Below are 24,842 nucleotides of genomic sequence, written 5' to 3'. Positions count from 1 at the left end.
ATGATGTTAATCGCAGTTAAAAAAATTCTGTATGCAATTAGTTTTTCCGCCTAGTATGGTGTGTGTGTGTGTGTGCGTGCATGCTTGCGTGTGTGCGTGTGTGTGTGTGTGTGTGTGCGCGCGTCTGTGTATCACTCACTTAGTTGGGGGAAAGAGAATATTTTGTAGTTGCCGAACTTGTAATGATGTCGGCCGCAGTTTAACATTCTGTTTGCAATTAGATGCTTTTTTTTACGTCTATCATTCAGCCTTAGTGCATGGTTTGTGTGTGTGTGTGCACGTGGTCGTACACACACTGCGTATGGCACACTTGGGGGGGAAAGTAAGTAGGCTTATGGGTGGATTTTGAGGGAGCTCAGAATAACCAGGCCCCCTTGTTCCAGACATCATTGATTTGAGGCCTGTGTAAAGCCTCCAGCGCAGACTGCTGCTTTATTAGGCTCCACTGTGTGATGGGAGGGGGATGGAGAGGGCATCTGAACATAGCAACGTTCATATATAGATATTGTTGTTGTCTCCGCCAGGAGACTATGTTTTCGTTCTCGTCCTTCCGTGTGTCCACCAAGCTAACATTGGTCAAGCTTCACGTGACACCTGACACGTGACAATATGTTGAAAGGGTGTGCTTTGATTGGCTAGCGAGACGCATGACGAAATAGAGGCCTATAAATAGGTGTCTTACTTCAAAACATTGTTTACATGTTTCGAAGTGACATCAGTGCAATCAGCCAAGGATTGAACATGTTAGCCAAGCTAACATGTTCTAATCCTTAGATGTTCTAATCCTTAGATGTTCTAATCTAAGAATCAGAACATTTCTAGAAAACTATGGTTAAAGATAGGGTAAGTGATTTCCTTTTTGGTTAAAATAGCACGGGTCTGCTAGCGGAGACTTGTGCTCCGAGGAGCACATTTTCTAGTATTATTATTATTATATCGACGACGGCAAGGCTCAGAAATCCCACCCTGTAAAATCCTCAGCTTAGAGTTAAGTTAACTCTGAGAGCGTACAAATGGACCCTTACGGGTCCGTTTGGTTCCATTTCGTACGCTCTCAGAGTTGCATTATAACACTCAGGATTTGACTGTGTTGTCAGGGGGCAGATGGTCAGACGTGTCCTTTGGGTGCTCTCTCTCTATAAATTCTTTCTTCAAAAAATCGTGATGAGGTTCCATTACCTCAGGGAGGCATGGATGGCCTCCCTGAGCATTTCTATGCTCCTTTTGAACAGGATCCATCTTCCAGGAGAAGAGGAGCCATTATCCTCCCCTGTTCCTCACAGTGGAGGTGAGGTGCAGGTAGGGGTTTATCCAATATGAGAGACATAATGTAATGAACAATATGAAAAAAAATCTATTTTGAGATGCTGAAAGAACTCACTTTCATTGCATCTTAGCAAAGCCCTCTCTCTCTCTCTCTGTCTCTCTCTTTCTTTCTCTCTCTCTCTCTCATATTTCTCTCTCTCTCTCTCTCTCTCTCTCTCTCTCTCGCTCTTTCTTTGTCTCATTTATCTCTCACTCTCTGTTGCCCTTAAAGGACGACTCCACCCATTTAAAACCTATTAAGTGGTCTTCAGCCTCACTAATGCTCTTTATAATATGGGCCATTTTTTTTCTACTCAGCTTCTGTCTCAGAGGACAGTTCAGAAACCTGCCTACCAGTGACATCATCGATGTGGAATCCAAGCTAATAGAAACGGCAGGCTTTCTATTCTTGGAAAGTTAGCATGCTAATGCTCTCGCATTAATAACAAAAAAACCTGTAAATGGTACCATCTTATAATGAGCATTAGGACCAATTATATATTGGAAATGGGTGCTGCAATGGTCCTTTAAATTCCGATTTCAGTAAACAAAGACATTACACAACCTGGAGGGAGAAACTGAGGGTGTTTTTAGATTAAACGTCACAGCGTTGAGTCTTACAGATTAAAACCGATCATCTACTGTATGGGGAAAACGGTGCCTCCGGCTCCAGCAAACACAATTTGTCTATATTATTCACAGGAGGGAGGCTGGGCGGGGAGATCGATCTTTGTCACTGTGATGATAGCGACTCGCATACAGGTTAGGCGCGGTGCCTGTTCAGTGGCGCAGAACTGAGAATATAGCAGGTTGTTCCGCGTTGGTCACGTCCTCCTGGTGAAACCCCTCACTGTCACGTCCCCCTGCCTGGTGAAACCCCTCACTGTCTGTCAGGTGAAAGAGAAGCATCTGGTGATTTCATTCGTATCAGAGGAGGCATGTGGTTAATGTCTACACACGCCCAAGACCAAGCGGTAGGGGTTGGCAGCGATGGTGGCTGTACACACTGGTGTAAAGTAACTAAGTACATTTACACTAAGTACTGTACTTAAAGGCAGGGTAAGTGATATTTTTGGGTTAAAACAAAAAGTTTTTTGTTAAAAGGTTAAAGCACTATATTCTGATAGTAATCATTGCTATAGAGTGTTTGTTCAGTAACAGGAGTCTCCCTGTCTCTCCAGCTCTTTAATAAACACAAAATACATTTTTCGGTAGGTGTCAAAATCTCAGCCAATCAGGAGAAAGTACCCATTTTTAAGCTTAATTTGTATAGTGTTCCAGTTCCAATTTTTTCTGCTCATTTCTTAGTGTCATCACTTCCAATTTCACTTGTTTAATCTGTATCCTGATTGAGTTCTCTGTCCTGGTTGGATAAAATTGGAAATGAAACTGAAATGAAATGCATTTTCTGTTGTATAAAGAGCTGGAGAGACAAGGAGACTCATTTTACTGAACAAACACTCTATAGCAATGAGTACTATCAGAATATAGAGCTATTTAACAATTATTTTAACCAAAGCAAATCACTTACCCTACCTTTAACCATTTCAGCCCTGTATGCATTTCGGCCATTTGAAAATAGCCGATCTACAAGCTCACAATGCGTCGCGATGCGACGCATTGTGAGCTTGTAGATCTGCTATTTTCAAAATAGTTTTCTACATTTTATATACATTTTGAACTTGTGAAACGGGACATTCTGCATAATAAGTACTTTGTACTACTTTCTACTTTTGGTACTTTAAGTGCATTTTTATTCCAATACTTTTGTACTTTTACTCAAGTAAATTTTTAATTCCGGACGTTTACGTGAAACCGAGTACTCCTACATTGCAGCATTGGTACTTTTACTTAAGTAAAGAATTCAAGTACTTTTTCCACCGCTGGCTTGTTGTACACAAGGTGGTAGGAATTGGCATGATGATTAAATTGAGAGAAAAATGGGGGATGATATATATTTTTAATACCGGATAGGGGGCTTTAAATGAATCAATTACCTGCAGAAAAATGAATTCGACCTCATTAAAACCAAACCCCACTGTTCAGACTTGGCTTGGTTTCAATAATGATGATATTAGGAAGCTCCAAGTGCCTCCGGTAATGACGTTATGCTGCTGGGTCCACATCAAACCGTACGCAGTAAAGTCCTCTGCGTTCATTTAACTCTGAAACATGTACCAATGTAATGAAACGGTCCCTCGGTTACATGAGCACACACTCAGAGTTACAGATGATAAATGAACTCTGAGGATTTCACTGTGGACCTACAGAGAACAAGTTTTAAGACCTGAGTCCCATTCTACAAAGGCCTTCTAAATATGTAGTTATCAAACTTTTTTTTGGTTCCAGGGACCCCCAGAAGCAAATAATTGGAGTTAACATTTTTTCACTTACATATATTCAAAGATTTGCACAAATTGTCAAGATTTTTCAAAACAATAGCAGATCTACAAGCTCTTAGCTCTATGAGCTTGTATAGAGCACCGAAGTCTGACGTAATTTACACATCCTACCTGGTTCGCGGTTTTCCACCCCCGTTCTGAATTCCCATAGACGTCTTTAATATCGCGTCAAATAAGAACTGTGTTCCAAAAATAAACAAATGATCCCGGCGGCTTGACTCTCATGGATATGAAGCATCAACTGGCGGTGAGAAAACGCTAACGTTACTTCCGCCGAATTAGTTACATTTTCGCCAGAACAGACTGTATCAAATTATGAGTGACTGACTATCATAAACGATTACAGAGCCACCTCCCTGACAATGACCCAATGTTATTCTCCATAGAGAAATTACTTTACGAAATAGGGGATGAACGAGTGACGTCAGGACTTCTGTACTCTATATTTGCTATTTTTTAATAGCCAAAGAAATAAAACAATGACAAATGCGTTCCCGATCTTAGTGGATTAAGTGGAGAGAGTCTTAGATGGAGCCTAGTACAGAAGAATATGCTGAATGGACTCCAGTGTGTCTACATTGTCTCTAATCTAATTGTGTGGAAAGTTTGTGTAGTTCTTTTCCTTCAAGCATGGCTGGCTGTAACTGTGTGGTTAAACTTAACCACTTTCAAAGAGAAAAGGCCTAATTATTCATTTCTGTGGCGGTGTTAGTGTTAGAGTGGGTAAACATTGGGAAAAGCATGAAATTACCGTTCCACAAGGTCCAGTCATCACACTAGGCTTGTCACAATTATTACCAGTGTGGGGCAAGTTACTTTATATTTTTAATAGATTACATATGACTTATTTTAAAGTAATACATTTCATTAGAATATTTACTGACTGAGCAATGGTAATATATTATATTACTTGATACTTTTCAGTTACTTAAACAAAAATGCTCAAATTGAACATTTAAATAGTCTTATTACATAATCGAGAAATGAAAAACATTTCGAGTTCCGTTCCCGACTATCTTTGCTGCATTTCTCTCACCATCTCCCTCCCTGTTTCCTGTCTGTCTCTACTGTTATCTATAAATAAAGACCAAAAAGCCACAAAAATATAAATAAATAAATAAACTAAATACATTTAAAGGTAGGGTAAGTGATATTTTTTGGTTAAAACAAAAAGTATTTTGTTAAAAGGTTAAAGCACTATAATCTGATAGTAATCATTGCTATAGAGTGTTTGTTCAGTAACAGGAGTCTCCCCGTCTCTCCAGCTCTTTAATAAACAGAAAATACATTTTCCGGTAGGTGTCAAAATCTCAGCCAATCAGGAGAAAGTACCCATTTTTAAGCTTCATTTGTATAGTGTTCCAGTTCCAATTTTGTCTGCTCATTTCTTAGTGTCATCACTTCCAATTTCACTTGTTTAATCTATATCCTGATTGAGTTCTCTATCCTGATTGGATCAAATTGGAAATGAAACTGAAACTGAAACAAAAATGCATTTTCTGTTTAATAAAGAGCTGGAGAGACAAGGAGACTCCTTTTACTGAACAAACACTCTATAGCAATGAGTACTATCAGAATATAGAGCCATTTAACACTTATTTTAACCAAAGAAAATCACTTACCCTATCTTTAATTTGTATTCATCATGTACAGTTTTGGACACATGAGGTTTCCACCCGACCGAGACGATAATAATACATTTATGTCGATATACTGTATACCTCATAAATCAATGCATAGCTATTGTTGTTTTGAACACAGCAACTGCTGTTTCTTCAAAGCATTCAGTGAAAGGCCTCGATTGGGCAATTACTGTAGGATAGATATGTCTGAGATGAGACGGCTCAATGAAGAGCATCAGGGAACACGGACAGTATTATTACAAATTGATTTTCCATCAAACAGCTGGTTCTGTTGGGGGGTTGGAAATAACTCTAAATATTACAAAAGTTACTGTGTGTGTGCGTCAGTGTTGATTTCGTCTTTTTTCATCTTTATAAAAACTAAGCTATGGTGACTAAAACTAAGACTAAATATATTGACAATTTCGTCAACAAATAAAAACTAGACTAGAAAAAAAACAGATGTTAGGGAGGAACTAGTGGAGAAGAGATCCAGTAGAACTAAAAGACAAGTCGTTTTATGTTTGGTTGCGCTCGGGTGTTACTACAAGCTTTGTGAGTTATTGTCAGCATGCAACCAAGTGTAAAGTCAGCCACTACGACGCCATCAAGGCACCGCCGAAATACATTTTAGTCGACTAAATCAACTGTAGATTTAATCGACTATAATCTTATGATATTTAGTCGTCTAAAACTAGACAAAAACTAAAACATTTCATATGACTAAAACTAAATGGAATTGTATTCAAAAGACAATTGACTAGGCCTGGATGACTGGCGCAGCATTCCGGGCACCTATGCTGCATTACCTGACAACGTATCGCGGGTTCGAATCCCGACCTTAATTTGCGGCGTGTCACTCTCCCCGTCTCTCCCATTTCCTGTCAGTCTACTGTGTTCTATCAATAAAGGCAGAAAAGGCCACACAAAAAAGAATCTCTAAAAGACTATTGACTAAAACGAAAGGTGTGTGTGTGTGCGTGTGTGTGCGCGTGTGTTTTCTGTGCAAAGACAGAAGGAGATAAGAGAATGTACTTATGCATTCATGCGCGTAACAGGGCCAGAATGTTCTTGTCACAAAGTGTTGTCACGTATAGAGACCTAGGAGGGCAGCACAGAACGGGGCAGGAAGGGGCTGCTCCTCTCTGCCAACTACTGTAAACTTCCAGATGAGTGACCCCCAGACAAACACAGTGCATCCCTGGGCTCTTTATCCCTTTTATAGGGGGCCAGCTGGGTGCAAAGCAGATGCATTATGTTAACCCATTGAGACCGGGAACGCATCTGTGTAACCGGCATTATGTTATACTTTGGGCTATTCAAAAATAGCAGATATACAAGCTCATAGCGCGGCACCGAGTGCCGCGCTATGAGCTTGTATATCTGCTATTTTTGAAAAATCGTGAACATTTGTGCAAATATTTTAATATATATATTTTTTTTTTCAAGCGAGCATTAAGTAACTTCAATTTTTGCTTCTGGGGGGGGTCCCTGGAACAACATTTTTTGATGGGGATCGGCAGCCAAAAACATATAATTTTGGGGGTCCTTGACAAGAAAAAGTTTGAGCACCACAGACATAGCAACAATAGTTTTTTCAGAAAAATGAAGACATTTGACAGTTAAATATGTTCGCTTAAAAATATATATATTCAAAGATTTGCCAAAATGTTCATGATTTTTCAAAGAAAAATAGCAGATATACAAGCTCTATGAGCTTGTATATTTTTTTTGAATAGTCAAAGAAATCTTACAATGACACACGGATGCGTTCCCCCCGGTCTTAATGGGCTAAAGAGATGCAGGCTCAAGGTTAAGTGTGTATATTTTTCACCAGGGAAAATGCATTGCGCTCGCCTCGACCAACAACAGGCTGGATGGATCCACGGAATGAAATTTTTATGATGAGACCAACAGGATATTTGTTCCCTGAGTGCCTTACGATCCTACTAGCTGTGGACAGCACAGCAGTAGTGTGCATTAGCTCCCGTTCTTTTCTGTCTGTGTGTGTGGGTGCGTGTGCGTGTGAGTGTCTGCTGTGTGCATGCTGTGTTTGTGTGGCTGTGCGTTTTTTTGCTTGTGTGTCATTAGGCTCAATGAAATGGAGAGGCTCAGGCTGGGTATATCGTACAGAAGGCGGGGGGGGGGGGGGGGGGTAGTACGGTGCATATACAGTAGTGAAAAAGGAGCATAGAGGACTTCCCTAGGACTGTGTTTACATGCTACTATACTGCAGCGGGCGGGCTAGGACTGTCTAGGTCAGTAGTTTTCAACCTTTTTTCATGGCAAGGACCCCTAAATTCATATACATTTGGCCGTGCGTGGACTCCCATCTGATAATGTTTTGTTTCCAGGGACCCCCCCCCCAAGAAGCAAAGATTTGAGTTAAAAATGTTCGCTTTAAAAAAATATAAATAGTCAAAGATATGCACACATTTTTGAAGATTTTTCAAAAATAGCAGAACTACAAGCTCATAGCGCGGCACTCGGCGGGGGGGTGCTTATAGTGACGGAGAAAGGGAGAGAGAGTCAGCTGTTGTCGGGCAGTACTCGGATCAGTCTCGGGGGCGTCCCGACCATGTCTTGTGTCCACACACACACACACACACACACACACACACACACTGCGTGTATTTCAACATGTTTGTCCTCCCGGGGTTGTTGTCTTTCTCCATGGGGCTGAACCAGCAGGCTCCTCCTAAACATCCTCCTTCTCCCTCTGCTCCCTCCCTCCCTCCCTCCCTGCCCCGTGGCCCAGGCTCTCTCCTCTCTGGGGGGAGGAGAGGACTGTTTGTTTAGAGGGCAGTGGAGGAAAGGAGGAGACCCTGCAGGGAATGGCTTTTCTCCGTCAGGGCTGTGTTGTCTTTAGACAAGGCAAGGGGAGCCAGATCATAATGTCATGACCCGCGTTGGACTGAAGGGCGGATGGCGGTCGTGTTAATAAGTAGTGGGGGGGGGATTTTAAGGAGCTCGTTAGCCTCGTTATCGTCTTTCTTGCTCTCGTTGTCATCCCTCTAGTCTAGTCTGTTTCTCCTTTACTGCTGCAGTAGTCCTGCACGCACGCACGCACGCACATACGGCTAGGTGTCACATCCTCCCCTCTCTCTTTTTCTCCCTGCCTCCTTACCTCTTTGCCCCCATGGCTTCATCCTTCATTTTCCTTCCTTGACCCGTCTGGTATAGTCTGTCTGTCTGTCTGTCTGTCTGTCTGTCTGTCTGTCTGTCTGTCTGTCTGTCTGATTGTCTTGATTGTCTTGTCGGCTTGATTGTCTGCCTGATTGTCTGTCTGTCTGACTCACTCACTCACTCACTCACTCTCTCTCTCATGCACACACACACACACACACACACACACACACACACACACACACACACACACACACACACACACACACACACACACACACACACACACACACACACACACACACACACACACACACACACACACACACTCAAGCAGAAACAAGCCATCCTGAGTCACATTGTGAATCCCACACAGAGCTCTTTGTTACCTGGGGAAGTTAGTTGTCAAGCAGCACCTGGGCCAAAGTATAGAGATGTGGATGTTTGATGGTGTCATGGTTGCTGTTCGTTCTTTAGAAGCGAGCCAGCGTTGTTGTGGGGTGACGGGTGACGCATCCAGTGTCGCCCGTCCGCCTGACAAATCGGTAGCTGTTGTCCGCAGCTGGCAACGGGGACAACGGACAGAGTTTGGGAAGAAACTACTGAGAGTGGCTGAAGGAGGCCTTCAAAGCCTAAATCTAACAATTCGTCTCTGTCGGGTGGTTCAAAACTGTTACTTTTCAATTCAATTCAATTTTATTAAAGTGTCAAATCACAACAAGTTATCTCAAGACACTTTACATGTAGAGAAGAGACCCGACATCCCACCCTGAGCAAGCAATTTTGCGACAGTGGCAACGAAAAACTCCCTCTTAACTGGAAGAAACGTCAGGCAGACCCTAGGCTCTAGGATGGCGGCCTTCTGCCTCGACCGTGTCGGGGGAAAGAAGAGAGAGAGAGAGAGAGACAGAGGAGAGACAGAAAGAGATACAGTGCAAGTAGTAACAATAACAATAGTAGCACATATAATAGTGTAAGATAGTATATGATAATATAATATAGTACAGCAATAATGTGTATGTAGTATATACTGTAATGGTATAATATAAGAATGTTAAGATAATATACAGTATATATAGTATAGTGGTATAGTGTAGTGTAGTAGAAATCCACGGTCGTGCTCCATGGAAAGGCCCGGTCCGCAGTCACAGTCTTGAGCCGCAGCTGGGGGTCCGTAGTGACAGTCCATGGACCTGCGACGTGGGAAATAAAAGAAACTCCGGGGAGCGGGTCCCCGGTTGTAGAAATAGTGGCAGGCCTTACTAGAGCGTGAATCCGTACAGGGTTAATTACGATTGTACCAATGGGACACAAACCCACACAACCAAAGGGAGGACGAGAAGAGAAAAAATGGCAAAAAATGGCAAAAGTCGCAGATCTACGAGCTCAAAACGCGTCGCTTCGCGTCACGTTTCGAGCTTACAGATCTGCGACTTTTGATACTTTTGTGTGACGCTGTAGTGTGATCGATTACGGCGTTCCTTTAAAATATTTAAAATATGGAGATATGATGTTTCTGCCCGACAGCGACAAATTGTTTGGAGGCCGCGGAATAATGAGATGAATGACAGTGAAGGACTAGGGAAGGTCTGTGTGTTACAGTACATAGCTGAAGGTCTGTGTGTTACATAGTACATAGCTGAAGGTCTGTGTGTTACAGTACATAGCTGAAGGTCTGTGTGTTACATAGTACATAGCTGAAGGTCTGTGTGTTACAGTACATAGCTGAAGGTCTGTGTGTTACAGTACATAGCTGAAGGTCTGTGTGTTACAGTACATAGCTGAAGGTCTGTGTGTTACAGTACATAGCTGAAGGTCTGTGTGTTACAGTACATAGCTGAAGGTCTGTGTGTTACAGTACATAGCTGAAGGTCTGTGTGTTACAGTACATAGCTGAAGGTCTGTGTGTTACAGTACATAGCTGAAGGTCTGTGTGTTACATAGTACATAGCTGAAGGTCTGTGTGTTACAGTACATAGCTGAAGGTCTGTGTGTTACAGTACATAGCACAGAGCTGCAATGACTGTAAATCAACCACATGAATCCAGCCGTCCGTATTTTGGCCATGTTGTTATAGGCGATAATTCTCCAAAATAGCCTAGGCCTATATGCTTGATTTTGGTTGTGCGCCAGTGTTCCACAGATCTACACAAGCTCAAGACGTGTCGCAGTGCGAGATTGTAGATCATCTGTTTTCATTTGCATTGTATTTGGTTGTACTGTATGTACAGTAATATGTGGTACTATAGGGATGAAAGTCTCGTAGTGATTTGATTGCGATTCTTTGGGAAACTAGTCGGCGCATAACGAAACCTCTAAATTCATTTGATTCAATTATTTTGGATATGGTTAATCCATTTCAATGCATAATATTTTTGGGCGGTGTAGCCGCCCCTATAAGTGGGGTTGGGACACCTCATTAGTACACCCTTCGCTGTACTGTGATTGGCTCATACATTAGTACACCCCTACATTAGTACACCCCTAGCTGTACTGTGATTGGCTGACTCTATTGGCTGACTCTATTCAGCACTGTGATTGGCTAGCGAAACACATGATGACATTAATAACCTATAAATAGGACTATGCACTTAAAAAAAAAAACTTTTTTTTAAAGTGAGCTTCCATCACTGTGATGACCACTGTGATGACCACACCGCCCACTTCACACTGGGTGTGATTTTTTTTAAGTACAGTGACTTTGCTAATTTGACTGGATGAACCGACTTAGCAAGTATTAGTATAGGCGACGATATAAATGATACACCAAGCTTCCCTCAGCATGTTTATTTTCAACAAGTCAGTGTGGCATATTTCATTCAAATAATTGATTATAATCAGCTCTAACACATTCGAAACTGATGCAGTTGAATTAAGATTGAATCATCACAATGCATTGATACACCCCTATGTGGCATTGAAGTGTACCATCGTGTGATTGTGTCGGTCTGCAGTATGTGTGTCTCATTTGGAAACTGTGCCGTATGGAATGCATATTCCACCAGTTGTTGGTCGTTGAACTCAACTGAACTGAGCTTGTGTGAGATGGGTTAATGGGTTAACGCAGGGGTCTTCAACAGGGGGTCCGGGACCCCCAGGGGGTCCTCAGAGTTACTACAGGGGGTCCGCCAAATCTTTGTGTGATATGATATATATTTTTTTACCTTAACCACTTGAACCCTAGCATCCCTTTTCTGAGGAGAACTTTAGCCAAAAATAGCCGATCTACAAGCTCACAACGCCTCGCACTGCGAGGCGTTGTGAGCTTGTAGATCGGCTATTTCTCTATTTTTGGCAAAGAGGTATAGAGGGAAAAAGAGCAGACCAAGTAAACAAAAAAAAAAAAAAAAAGTTTATCTGAAACGCAATTTTATATAATATAGAGGGGGTCCCTGCTTCATCTCTCTCTCAGCTAGGGGGTCCTTGTCCTGAGAAGGTTGAAGACCCCTGGGTTAACGGGTTAAAGCAGAGTCCACACTACACCAGTGAAGGTCACTGGACGAGATAGAAGTTGAAATGAGTTGGTTCAGCTGTTAGATGGCCTTGTTGTTTCTGTGTGGTAGAATGTGTGTGTGCCTCACATATTTATCCTTGTTGTCGTCGGGCAGAAAAACCTTGTTGTGTGTCCAAGACCCATTTCCAAACCTCTTTAGGAAATGGGAAAGAAATATATTAAAAAACATAAACGGATGAAATATGGAGATATGAAGGTTTTAAGGATAGATATATTGTATGTGTCAAGGGACTGGTGTAGAAGAGCAACAATGTTCCACACTGGGTGCACTGGTGTCTCAACCGGTTGCACTGGTGTCTCAACCGGTTGCACTGGTGTCTCAACCAGTTGCACTGGTGTCTCAACCAGTTGCACTGGTGTCTCAACCAGTTGCACATACTGCTTAACCACAGACAAAAGTAGTGTGTTGCAGTGTTGATTTCGTCGACTAAAACTATGATGAAAAATGTTCGTCGACTACCTTTTTTCACTGACGAAAACTAAATAAAAACTAAACAAAACTAAGCTACGATCGATGACTAAAACTAAGACTAAATATATTGACAATTTTGTCAACAAATAAAAACTAGACTATAATGTTAAGGAGGGAACTAGTCGAGAAGAGATCCAGTAGAACTGAAAGACGAGTCATTTTATGTTTGGTTGCGCTCGGGGTGTTGCGCTCTGAAAATAGCAGATCTACAAGCTCACAACGCGTCGCACTGCAACGCGTTGTGAGCTTGTAGATCGGCTATTTTCAACATGCAACCAAGTGTGAAATCGGCCATTACGACGACCATCAAGGCACCGCCAAAATACATTTTAGTCGACTAAATCAACTGTAGATTTAGTCGACTAAAATCTTATGATATTTAGTCGACGAAACTAAACTAAAACTAAAACATTTCAGATGACTAAAATATGACTAAAACTAAATGGAATTTTATTCAAAAGACTATGACTAAAACTAAATCAAAATTTACTGTCAAAATCAACACTGGTGTGTTGTCAATCCTGCTCATCATGGCCTATATATAAAATGTGGTGTCTTGTTCCACAACCCTTTTTGTCCTGACATTCTTGACTGTCGTGTCTACAAAAAAAAACTAAAACATCCAACAACAAAAAATGTCTGTACTTTTTTAAAGAATGTTCCCACCATCAAGAGGCCCTGGCTGCTGGAAACTATGAACAGGCCTCTCATTGTAAACAATCTATTGTATTCCCCCCTGGCCTGGACACGAGAAGAAGAAGTCCAAAAAACACACATTTTCACAAAAGCATTCCGCTCCACATACTGTACACAGTGATGGAAGAAGTACTCGCACACTTTTACTTTAGTAAAAGTATCGATACCCTATTGTAGAGATAGTCTGGCGCAAGTCCGGTATTCAAAATGTACTTGAGTAGAAGTACACACTTATTGGCATCAAAATGTACTTAAAGTACCAAAAAGTAAAAGTACTCTTGTCATTATGCCGAATGTCCCATTTCACAGGTTTTTCGAATGCATAAAATGTATAAGAACCCTTTGAAAATAGCAGATCTACAAGCTCACAACAACGCGTCGATGCGTTGTTGTGAGCTTGTAGATCGGCTATTTTCAAATTGCCAAATAGTATAGGTCTGATGTGGTTTTGTAATAATATCTAAATAAAATCTACAAGGTAAAAAGTACAATATTTGCCTTTGAGACGTAGTGGAGTTGAAGTATAATTACCGACAATCAGAAATACTCCAGTAAAGTAAAAAGAAAACTTCAAAAGTGTACTTAAAAGAAAACTTCAAAAGTGTACTTAACCCTTTAAGACCGGGAACGCATCTGTGTCATTTTAGATTTCTTTGGCTTGTAGATCTGCTATTTTTGAAAAATCGTGAAAATGTGTGCAAATCTTTGAATATATTTATTTTTAAAGACATTTTTAGAATTGGTCTCAATGGGTTAAGTGCAGTACTTGAGTAAATGTACTTAGTTACTTTCCAACACTGCCACACACAGTACAGTAAGTCGGACGGCGAAATAGGAGTATAGCCAACACATATTTTCCTCCTGGAACAAACATATATCTTTACTGTCTTCTTGAGTACATTCTCTCCCTCCTGTCACTCCCGCTCTCTCTCTCTACGTTTCCATCTCTCTGTCTCCTCCAGAGCCTTTTATGGCTCCAGCATTGTGCTGTGTCATCCAAAAATAAATGGTGGGAGAGAGCGAGGCCGGTCCCTGGCTCCTCACTGACCTCGTGTGTCCAACTCATTTCAGGTCAAAACGGGGCTCCTGTTTCACAGCTTGTCAAACCCCATTACCTTGTCTACAGGCAATTTCAAAACTTGTCTTATTTATGGTTGTGTTTGTAGTTGTATATCAAAAAGGGTTTTGCCCCGATATTGTTTGGGAGAGTATTAAACTTGTCATGTTGCTTATATCCACTGTAACTTTTCTTTTTATGGGCATATATAAATCATTAGTTTGTTGTTGTTGTTGTTGCTGCTGTTTGTGTGTGTGTGTGTGTGTGTGTGTGTGTGTGTGTGTGTGTGTGTGTGTTTGTGTGTGTGTGTGTGTGTGTGTGTGTGTGTGTGTGTGTGTGTGTGTGTGTGTTTGTTGTCTCCATTCTCTCGTGATATTCCTCAAGGAGACTCTGCTCATTTTTGGGTATTATTATAATCCACATCAACCTCTAGGACACGCAGCCACACACACACACACACACACACACACACACACACACACACACACACACACACACACACACACACACTCATAAGACTATCTCCATTATCTCATGCTTGATTTAAAGCCCAAAGGGAATAGGAAATAACATAAAAATCTCTTTAGCTGCTTTTTCACAGTGTGTTGTGTACCCCGCGCGCGCATGTGCGGGTGTGTGTGTGTGTTCAGATAGTGCTCCAGAAGGCGGGGTATAGGGGCTAATGTGAGTTGATAAAGCTGCCCTCTGGCTCCTGTTTGAACAGCAGAATGGTATGAGAGAGAGAGCGCGCTGCTGAAGGTCTCTTTTCTAATTATTCGGAGAGTGTTGCCCTTGCTCACCCTCCAGGGGCATTGGGGCAGGGTGGGTGGATGAACATCGTCCCAGGGCAACCCCTACTTGATCGCTCCGCTCTTTATTCTCCCCCAAGCCACTGACAGACGGGGGGAGGGGGGGGGCGGGGGCGAATGGGGTCTAAACTGTTCCAAATTATTTCCCAGTTCCCAGTCATCATTAAGATAATTAATTTTATACAGATAGACCTTTTATGAATCCCGCGAAGGAATTTTAATCTGTCATGGCAGTACCACAGTTATTAAACACGGGACAGATACGGAAAAAGAGATACTGCTAGGAGTAATGAATACTATTACTACTACTACGAATAGTAATGATTTATGATATAATGATACGCATGGGGATTAGGAAGAGAGAAACCAGGCGATTTTGGTATACTACAGAAATCGTGCTTGGCCCTCTCTCTGCAGTGCACTTGGACTAGCCATCATACGGTGGTGTGGTGCATTAGAGAAATTACATTTCTGCCATTTCATTTGCCTATAACGACATGCCCAAAACAAGGACGGCAGCTTGAAGGTCATCACTTCGGTTGTGATTAGGGGAGGTGGTGCTGCGGAGGTCCATGCTCGTTGCATGGACCACATTCGCTCGGAAAAACACAAGGGCACTCTCCTACAGCTTCTGCCACTTTTCAAAAAAGTGTGTGATGTGAACCTTTTTGAAGTTTGATCCAACCAAATTAGAAGGGATATCATGGGGATTGAAAGAAGACTTTAAACTAGCGACTGGAAGCATATGGTAAATGTGACAATGTTTATTAAGGTAAGAAAGTCAAGTCTAAAGTTTGTCAAAAAACCCTCCCACTTGAATGGAGACAAATTCTTTCTGACACCAGCAGCATGCTTGTTGCACCGACCACATTGTCTCGGAAAAACAAGGGCACTCTCGTACAGCTTCTGCCACTTTTCAAAAAAAGTGTGTGATGTGAACCTTTTTGAAGTTTGATCCCCCCAAATTAAAAGGGAACCCCCCCTCCCTTCCTCCCCTTGCCCTCCCCCAGAGAATCGGTACAGAACACATCAAAGCCTAAAAACATGGCAGGTCACAGAAAGTAGAGAGAACAGAGAAGGGAGTGAAACTCAGTGGTGCAATGAAATGGTGCTACGTGTCCAAGCCATCACTCCAGCAGAGGGCTAGGTGGGACCGAACGATGAAAGCAGAGGTTGAAGAGTGTTGAAGGTTGCATGAGCTCTAATTCAATTCTCCCTTATCCTATCCTAAAGTTTGAGGAAGCCTTCGGGCAGGTGATGGATGGGTTTTTAGAAGAAGCTGTGTTCTTGACTTGCACTCTTTGTGAATTACTAAACAGCCCCAAATAGTAGTAGTGGGTCTGACTGATGAATATTGTATAAGATACTCTATCATAAAAGGTTTATTGAGTGCTTCAGAATGGGTTTTTGGTTGTCTTGTTAGTTGTGACCGTGAAAGAGAGAATAATACTATTTGACTTGAAAGATAGGACAAGAATTCATAATTTCACGTTGCCGAAACATTCATCTCTCAAGGCCAGTGGTGGAAAGTAACTAAGTGCATGTACTCAAGTAATGTACTTATTTACAATTTTGAGATATTTGTACTTTACTTGAGTATTTCCAATTTCCAATACTTTTACTACTACTCCACTACATCTCAAAGGCAACCGTTGTACTTTTACTCCGCTACAATTATTTTAAAACTTTATTTACAAGTTACTTTGCAGATATAAATTATTACATTATAAAACCTACATTCACCACTTTAGTCCTATTTTATACCTAGGCTATTTGAAAATAGCCGATCTATAAGCTCACAACACGTCGCATCGCGACGCGTTGTGAGCTTGTAGATCTGCTATTTTCAAACATTTCAGTACTTTTACTTTTGGTACTTTAAGTACATTTTGATACCAATACTTTTACTCAAGTAAATTTTGAACACCAGACTTTTACTTGTAACAGAGTACCTACTTCTACATTGCAGTATTGATACAGTACTTTAAAAAATCATTAAAACATTTTTGAGTACTTTTTCCACCACTGACAGATTCTGGCCGACAGCAGAATCTTTTCAGCACCACTGCCCTAAACGTGTAGTGTGGTAATCTGGGTATATAGATATTCCTATTTTCAACATGAAAACTTGTATATTAGACGCAAACGTCTCACAACAGAGTCCTGGATGTTTGTATACATATTCTTTGTCACATTCTCTGGCTGAAAGGATCGGAAAGGTTTCCATTCCTTTCAGACAGAAAATCAATGTTAAAGTTTTAGATGGCACTTTCCTTTTGGAGGACATTACCCGTGGCATTTTCTGGTTCCTATTGATCTTCATTTAACTTTTACTGTGTAATGTTACTCTTAAATCCACTGGGCTGCAGTGTATCGCCTATTCTTGGGATGAACATTCAGTGAAAATAGCAGATCTACAAGCTCAAAATGTATCGCGACTCACAATGCTTTGTGAGTTTGTAGATTGGCTATTTTTGGCAAAGCCCTGCATCTGGCCGACAGGATGAATTTGGGGGGGGGAATAAAGTATACCTCATTCTGTATGTCCACAACTGTAACTTCATCAAATTGAAAAGCAGCAAAAAGTAGCAGATCTACAAGCTCAGATGTGCTACTTTTGATATGTTTGTGTGACGCTGTTTGCTGTAGTATGATCAAGTACACCAAAACTGGGTCTGTGTCTCTCTCCCATACCTCTGTGTCTGTGTCTCTCTCCCATACCTCTGTGTCTCTCTCCCATACCTCTGTGTCTCTCTCCCATACCTCTGTGTCTCTCTCCCATACCTCTGTGTCTGTGTCTCTCTCCATAGCTCTGTGTCTGTGTCTCTCTCCCATACCTCTGTGTCTGTGTCTCTCTCCCATACCGCTGTGTCTGTGTCTCTCTCCATAGCTCTGTGTCTGTGTCTCTCTCCCATACCTCTGTGTCTGTGTCTCTCTCCCATACCGCTGTGTCTGTGTCTCTCTCTCCCATACCTCTGTGTCTGTGTCTCTCTCCCATACCGCTGTGTCTCTCTCCCATACCTCTGTGTCTGTGTCTCTCTCCCATACCTCTGTGTCTGTGTCTCTCTCCCATACCTCTGTGTCTGTGTCTCTCTCCATACCTCTGTGTCTGTGTCTCTCTCCCATAGCTCTGTGTCTGTGTCTCTCTCCCATACCTCTGTGTCTGTGTCTCTCTCCCATAGCTCTGTGTCTGTGTCTCTCTCCCATAGCTCTGTGTCTGTGTCTCTCTCACATACCTCTGTGTCTGTGTCTCTCTCACATACCTCTGTGTCTGTGTCTCTCTCCCATAGCTCTGTGTCTGTGTCTCTCTCCATACCTCTGTGTCTGTGTCTCTCTCCCATACCTCTGTGTCTGTGTCTCTCTCCCATACCTCTGTGTCTGTGTCTCTCTCTCCCATACCTCTGTGTCTGTGTCTCTCTCCCATACCTCTGTGTCTGTGTCTCTCTCCCATACCTCTGTGTCTGTGTCTCTCTCCATACCTCTGTGTCTGTGTCTCTCTCCATACCTCTGTGTCTGTGTCTCTCTCCCATAGCTCTGTGTCTGTGTCTCTCTCACATACCTCTGTGTCTGTGTCTCTCTCCCATACCTCTGTGTCTGTGTCTCTCTCCCATAGCTCTGTGTCTGTGTCTCTCTCACATACCTCTGTGTCTGTGTCTCTCTCCATACCTCTGTGTCTGTCTCTCTCCATACCTCTGTGTCTGTGTCTCTCTCCATACCTCTGTGTCTGTGTCTCTCTCCATACCTCTGTGTCTGTGTCTCTCTCCATACCGCTGTGTCTGTGTCTCTCTCCATACCGCTGTGTCTGTGTCTCTCTCCATACCTCTGTGTCTGTGTCTCTCTCCATACCTCTGTGTCTGTGTCTCTCTCCATACCGCTGTGTCTGTGTCTCTCTCCATACCTCTGTGTCTGTGTCTCTCTCCATACCGCTGTGTCTGTGTCTCTCTCCCATACCTCTGTGTCTGTGTCTCTCTCCATACCTCTGTGTCTGTGTCTCTCTCCATACCGCTGTGTCTGTGTCTCTCTCCCATACCTCTGTGTCTGTGTCTCTCTCCATACCTCTGTGTCTGTGTCTCTCTCCATACCTCTGTGTCTGTGTCTCTCTCCATACCGCTGTGTCTGTGTCTCTCTCCATACCTCTGTGTCTGTGTCTCTCTCCATACCTCTGTGTCTGTGTCTCTCTCCATACCTCTGTGTCTGTGTCTCTCTCCATACCTCTGTGTCTGTGTCTCTCTCCATACCTCTGTGTCTGTGTCTCTCTCCATACCTCTGTGTCTGTCTCTCTCCATACCTCTGTGTCTGTGTCTCTCTCCATACCTCTGTGTCTGTGTCTCTCTCCATACCTCTGTGTCTGTGTCTCTCTCCATACCGCTGTGTCTGTGTCTCTCTCCATACCTCTGTGTCTGTGTCTCTCTCCCATACCTCTGTGTCTGTGTCTCTCTCCATACCTCTGTGTCTGTGTCTCTCTCCATACCTCTGTGTCTGTGTCTCTCTCCATACCTCTGTGTCTGTGTCTCTCTCCATACCGCTGTGTCTGTGTCTCTCTCCATACCTCTGTGTCTGTGTCTCTCTCCATACCTCTGTGTCTGTGTCTCTCTCCATACCTCTGTGTCTGTGTCTCTCTCCATACCTCTGTGTCTGTGTCTCTCTCCCATACCTCTGTGTCTGTGTCTCTCTCCATACCTCTGTGTCTGTGTCTCTCTCCCATACCTCTGTGTCTGTGTCTCTCTCCATACCTCTGTGTCTGTGTCTCTCTCCATACCTCTGTGTCTGTGTCTCTCTCCATACCTCTGTGTCTGTGTCTCTCTCCCATACCTCTGTGTCTGTGTCTCTCTCCATACCTCTGTGTCTGTGTCTCTCTCCATACCTCTGTGTCTGTGTCTCTCTCCATACCTCTGTGTCTGTGTCTCTCTCCCATACCTCTGTGTCTGTGTCTCTCTCCATACCTCTGTGTCTGTGTCTCTCTCCATACCTCTGTGTCTGTGTCTCTCTCCATACCTCTGTGTCTGTGTCTCTCTCCATACCGCTGTGTCTGTGTCTCTCTCCCATACCTCTGTGTCTGTGTCTCTCTCCCATACCTCTGTGTCTGTGTCTCTCTCCATACCTCTGTGTCTGTGTCTCTCTCCATACCTCTGTGTCTGTGTCTCTCTCCCATACCTCTGTGTCTGTGTCTCTCTCCCATACCTCTGTGTCTGTGTCTCTCTCCATACCGCTGTGTCTGTGTCTCTCTCCATACCTCTGTGTCTGTGTCTCTCTCCATACCTCTGTGTCTGTGTCTCTCTCCCATACCTCTGTGTCTGTGTCTCTCTCCATACCTCTGTGTCTGTGTCTCTCTCCATACCTCTGTGTCTGTGTCTCTCTCCCATACCTCTGTGTCTGTGTCTCTCTCCCATACCTCTGTGTCTGTGTCTCTCTCCATACCGCTGTGTCTGTGTCTCTCTCCCATACCGCTGTGTCTGTGTCTCTCTCCATACCGCTGTGTCTGTGTCTCTCTCCCATACCTCTGTGTCTGTGTCTCTCTCCATACCTCTGTGTCTGTGTCTCTCTCCATACCTCTGTGTCTGTGTCTCTCTCCATACCGCTGTGTCTGTGTCTCTCTCCCATACCTCTGTGTCTGTGTCTCTCTCCCATACCTCTGTGTCTGTGTCTCTCTCCCATACCTCTGTGTCTGTGTCTCTCTCCATACCTCTGTGTCTGTGTCTCTCTCTCCATACCTCTGTGTCTGTGTCTCTCTCCCATACCTCTGTGTCTGTGTCTCTCTCCATACCTCTGTGTCTGTGTCTCTCCCATACCTCTGTGTCTGTGTCTCTCTCCATACCTCTGTGTCTGTGTCTCTCTCCATACTCTGTGTCTGTGTCTCTCTCCATACTCTGTGTCTGTCTCTCTCCATACCTCTGTGTCTGTGTCTCTCTCCCATACCTCTGTGTCTGTGCCGCAACCGGGCTCATTTATAATCTTTGCAGTCAGTGCGTGCAGGCTGCTTGTAGGAATAATGACAACAAAGACACGTTCAAGGACAGAATATCATATCAGAATCAGAATCAGCTTTATTGTCACATAACAGGTTTGCAGAGTAAGTGGGTGAAATCTGTTTTTTCGTGCATCGTTCCCATCGTATCGCTATTTCCATAGAAGAAAGAAAGGGAAGAAGAAGAGGGGTGGGGGAAGGGTGTCAAACAAGAAAAAGCAAATGACAAATTACCTACATATGTAAACATGGTACCTGAGATAAGATGTAAAGGTGCGTGAGCATAGCAGCAGATGTATACTGTGCATGATATACTTATGGACGTTAGTTAAGGTGCTAGAAAAACACACAAAAAAGACAAGGCAGTGCGTTGTGCATGGGATTAAGGTGCAAAAAAAAGTGCAAATTCATTAAAGTGAGTTTCGGAATTGTTTCCCATTGTCTCTCACTCATCTCAAGGAGGAAGTCTGTCTCTTTCCGCTCGGCCATGTGCCATCAGTGCAGCATACGCTGTGCAACAGGAACTCCCATTGGAACTAATTGAAGTTCAGTGTAACTTTGAAATATACATTTGAGACTGAGTCTGGGCTCTATTAACCCATTTAGACATGAAGCCGATTCTACAAATGTCTTCTAATTCTCAACTAGTATTCTGAAAAAACGTATTTTTCTATATCAGTGGTGCTCAAACTTTTTCATGTCAAGGACCCCCAAAATTATGTGTTTGGTCACGGACCCCCATCTTGTACCAGGGACCCCCCAGAAGCAAAGATTTGAGTTAAAAATGTTCGCTTTAAAACGATATATATTCAAAGATTTGCACACATTTTCACGATTTTTCAAAAAATAGCAGATCTACAAGCTCATAGCGCGGCACCGAGTGCCGCGCTATGAGCTTGTAGATCTGCTATTTTTGAAAAATCTTGAAAATGTGCGCAAAGAGCTTGTAGATCTGCTATTTTTGAATAGCCAAAGTGTGAAATAATGCTTTTTAACTCAAATAAAAAAATGACACAGATGCGTTCCAGGTCTTAATGGATTAATACCTGGGAGTCTGGGACTGATGATGTACTGCAAGATGACAGACTGTCTCAAAGATCCTTTGCAATGTTTGGGACAACCTATCTCTGCGGGCAGGGAGTTCTCCATCATGAAATATTAACAACGCAGACATCTAAATGACGTTAGGAAAATAACATCTGCTCTGAAACGGGTCCCTGGTGTACACCGGCTGATTAGAGCAAAGATCTCAAGAGTGCTTGAACCAGCAAGCCAAAAAATGAGTGTCATTGTTCAATGAACTGAGCCTACAATGTTCTGACTATTCTAATATTGTATGTGATCGCTTCAGTACATAATTAGAGGCTTCCTCTGTTCATTATCTGAGTTTTCATTGCTGGAAGCAGGCCTGGCTAATCAAAACTAGGTGCAGTTTGTGTAGCAGTTTGTGTCTGCTAATGTTGGATTTTAAATGGTGTATTTACCCATTAGGACCGGGAACGCATCTGTGTCATTTTGGATTTCTTTGGCTATTCAAAAATATCAGATCTGCATTTTTTTTTGAAAAATGGTATAATTTTTGTGCCAATCTTTGAATATAATATATATTTTTAAGCGAACATTTGTAACTCAAATCTTTGCTTCTGGGGGATTCTACAAATGTCTACAAATCCTAACAGTTTTTTTTAAAAAGCGTTTGTAAGTGGTTCTCAAACTTTTTCATGTCAAGGACTCTCAAAATTATATGTATTTGGCCGCGGACCCCCATCTCAAAATATTTTGATCCAGTGACCCCCCCCCCAGAAGTTGTAAAATGTTCACTTAGAAAAATATATATTGAAAGATTTGCACTAATTTTCAAGATTTAAAAAAAATAGCAGATCTACGAGCTTGTATATCTGCTATTTTTCAATAGCCAAAGAAATCTAAATATGACCCTAACCCTAACCCGGTCTAGATGGGTTAATGGAAATAGTGGGGGTATAAATACAATCTTAGACAAAAACATTTAAGCATTTAAAAAAATATTAACATTAAATTTCAAATCTCTCATCACAACTTTCTTGACTGTAATTTGATCAATTTGAAAGTAACTCATGCTAGGCAGTCTTCTTCATAAGAAAGTGAAACGATTATAATTATTCTAATGAGACACACAATGCAAGCAGGTGGAAAGAATTACGGCAACGAAGGTTACCGGAGCATGTGCGTGTGCGTTTGCACGTGCACAACTGAGGCGGTCCGTATGAAATCGCATTGTGCCCTATCCGGCCCGTGACCTAAAATGAGTTTGACACCCTTAACCCATTAAGACCGGGAACGCATCTGTGTCACTTTTGTTATTTGAGCTATTCAAAAATAGCAGATATACAAGCTCATAGCGCGGCACCGAGTGCCGCGCTAAGAGCTTGTAGATCTGCTATTTTTGAAAAATCGTGGAAATGTGTGAAAATCTTTGAATATATATTATTTTAAAGCAAACATTTTTAACTCAAATCTTTGCTTCTGGGGCCCCTGGAACAAAATGTTTTGAGATAGGGGTCCGTGGCCAAATCCATATCATTTTGGGGGCCCTTGACATGAAAAAGTTTGAGCACCACTGATATAGAAACATACGTTTTTCGGAATACTGTTGGAATTTGGAAGACATTTGTAGAATCGGCTTCAGGTCTTAATGGGTTAAATTAGACTCATCCTGGGCCAATAGCCGCAGCAGTCCCTGAAACCAACCTTGACATTTTATGAACAACTTTGACAAAAGCCTCTTTGCCCCGAGTTACCTTTTAATTACATTGTAACCATCTCTAGGGAAAGCCAGCAGAATTGCAGTTTCTAAGAAGCAACTCTCTGTGGTTCTAATAACTCAGAGATGACTTGACTGTCCTTGCCTCGGATTATTCAGCTACAGTATGTCCACAGTAGACACAACCCTGAGACCCCTGAGACACACACACACACACACACACACACACACACACACACACACACACACACACACACACACACACACACTCACACTCACACTCACACTCACACTCACACATGCTCACAGAGACACAGAGAGAGATAGAGAGAGAGACACACACGCACGCACGCATACACACACACACACACGCACGCACGCACGCACGCACACGCACAGAGACGCACAGAGACACAGAGAGAGGGAGACAGAGAGAGACACACATAGAGAGATGGACAGACACACAGAGAGAGATGGACAGATACACAGAGAGAGATGGACAGACACACAGAGAGAGATGGACAGACACACAGAGAGAGACAGACAGACACACAGAGAGAGGGAGACACACAGAGAGACAGACGGACACACAGAGAGAGAGAGGGAGACCTCATAGTGATTGTTGCAGAGCGGTGAGTGATGAAGGAAAGCCCTCAGAGAGATCAGGAATCAAATCACATTCAGATTGGAGCGGATTGAGGAGGAGAGATGAAAAAGATGATTGAATGAAATGAATGGAATGAGAGAGGAATACTAATGATGGAGCTCAGAGCTCAGTGTGAACGGCAGGGCTGTGTGAGTCTGAGGTTGTTCAGCGGAGGCAACGGCACACATTAACCCATTAAGACCGGGAACGCATCTGTGTCATTTTAGATTTCTCTGGGCTATTGTAAAATGGATCTACAAGCTCATAGCGCGTGAGTGCCGCGCTACGATCTGCTATTTTTGAAAAATCGTGAAAATGTGTGCAAATCTTTGAATATGCATATTTTTTAAAGCGAACATTTGTAACTCAAATATTTGCTTCTGGGGGATTCTACAAATGTCTTCTAAATCCTAACAGTTTTTTGAAAAAACGTACGTTGCTATAATATCAGTGCTTCTCAAACGTTTTTCATGTCAAGGACACCC

The 24,842-nt window shown here is 42.6% G+C and overlaps 1 protein-coding gene across 2 annotated transcripts in view; it reads left to right on the top strand.

Moving 5' to 3' along the window:
• The window catches only part of mcu (mitochondrial calcium uniporter), a 143,070-nt gene that overhangs the window by 65,492 nt on the left and 52,736 nt on the right, over positions 1–24,842 (top strand). The window lies entirely within an intron of this gene.

This window comes from Gymnoscopelus microlampas (assembly GCF_963454915.1).
Source record: "Gymnoscopelus microlampas genome assembly, chromosome: 13".
Classification (NCBI taxonomy): domain Eukaryota; kingdom Metazoa; phylum Chordata; class Actinopteri; order Myctophiformes; family Myctophidae; genus Gymnoscopelus; species Gymnoscopelus microlampas.
The sequence above is the reverse complement of the archived record's forward strand: the minus strand, read 5'-3'. Positions and strand labels throughout refer to the sequence as shown.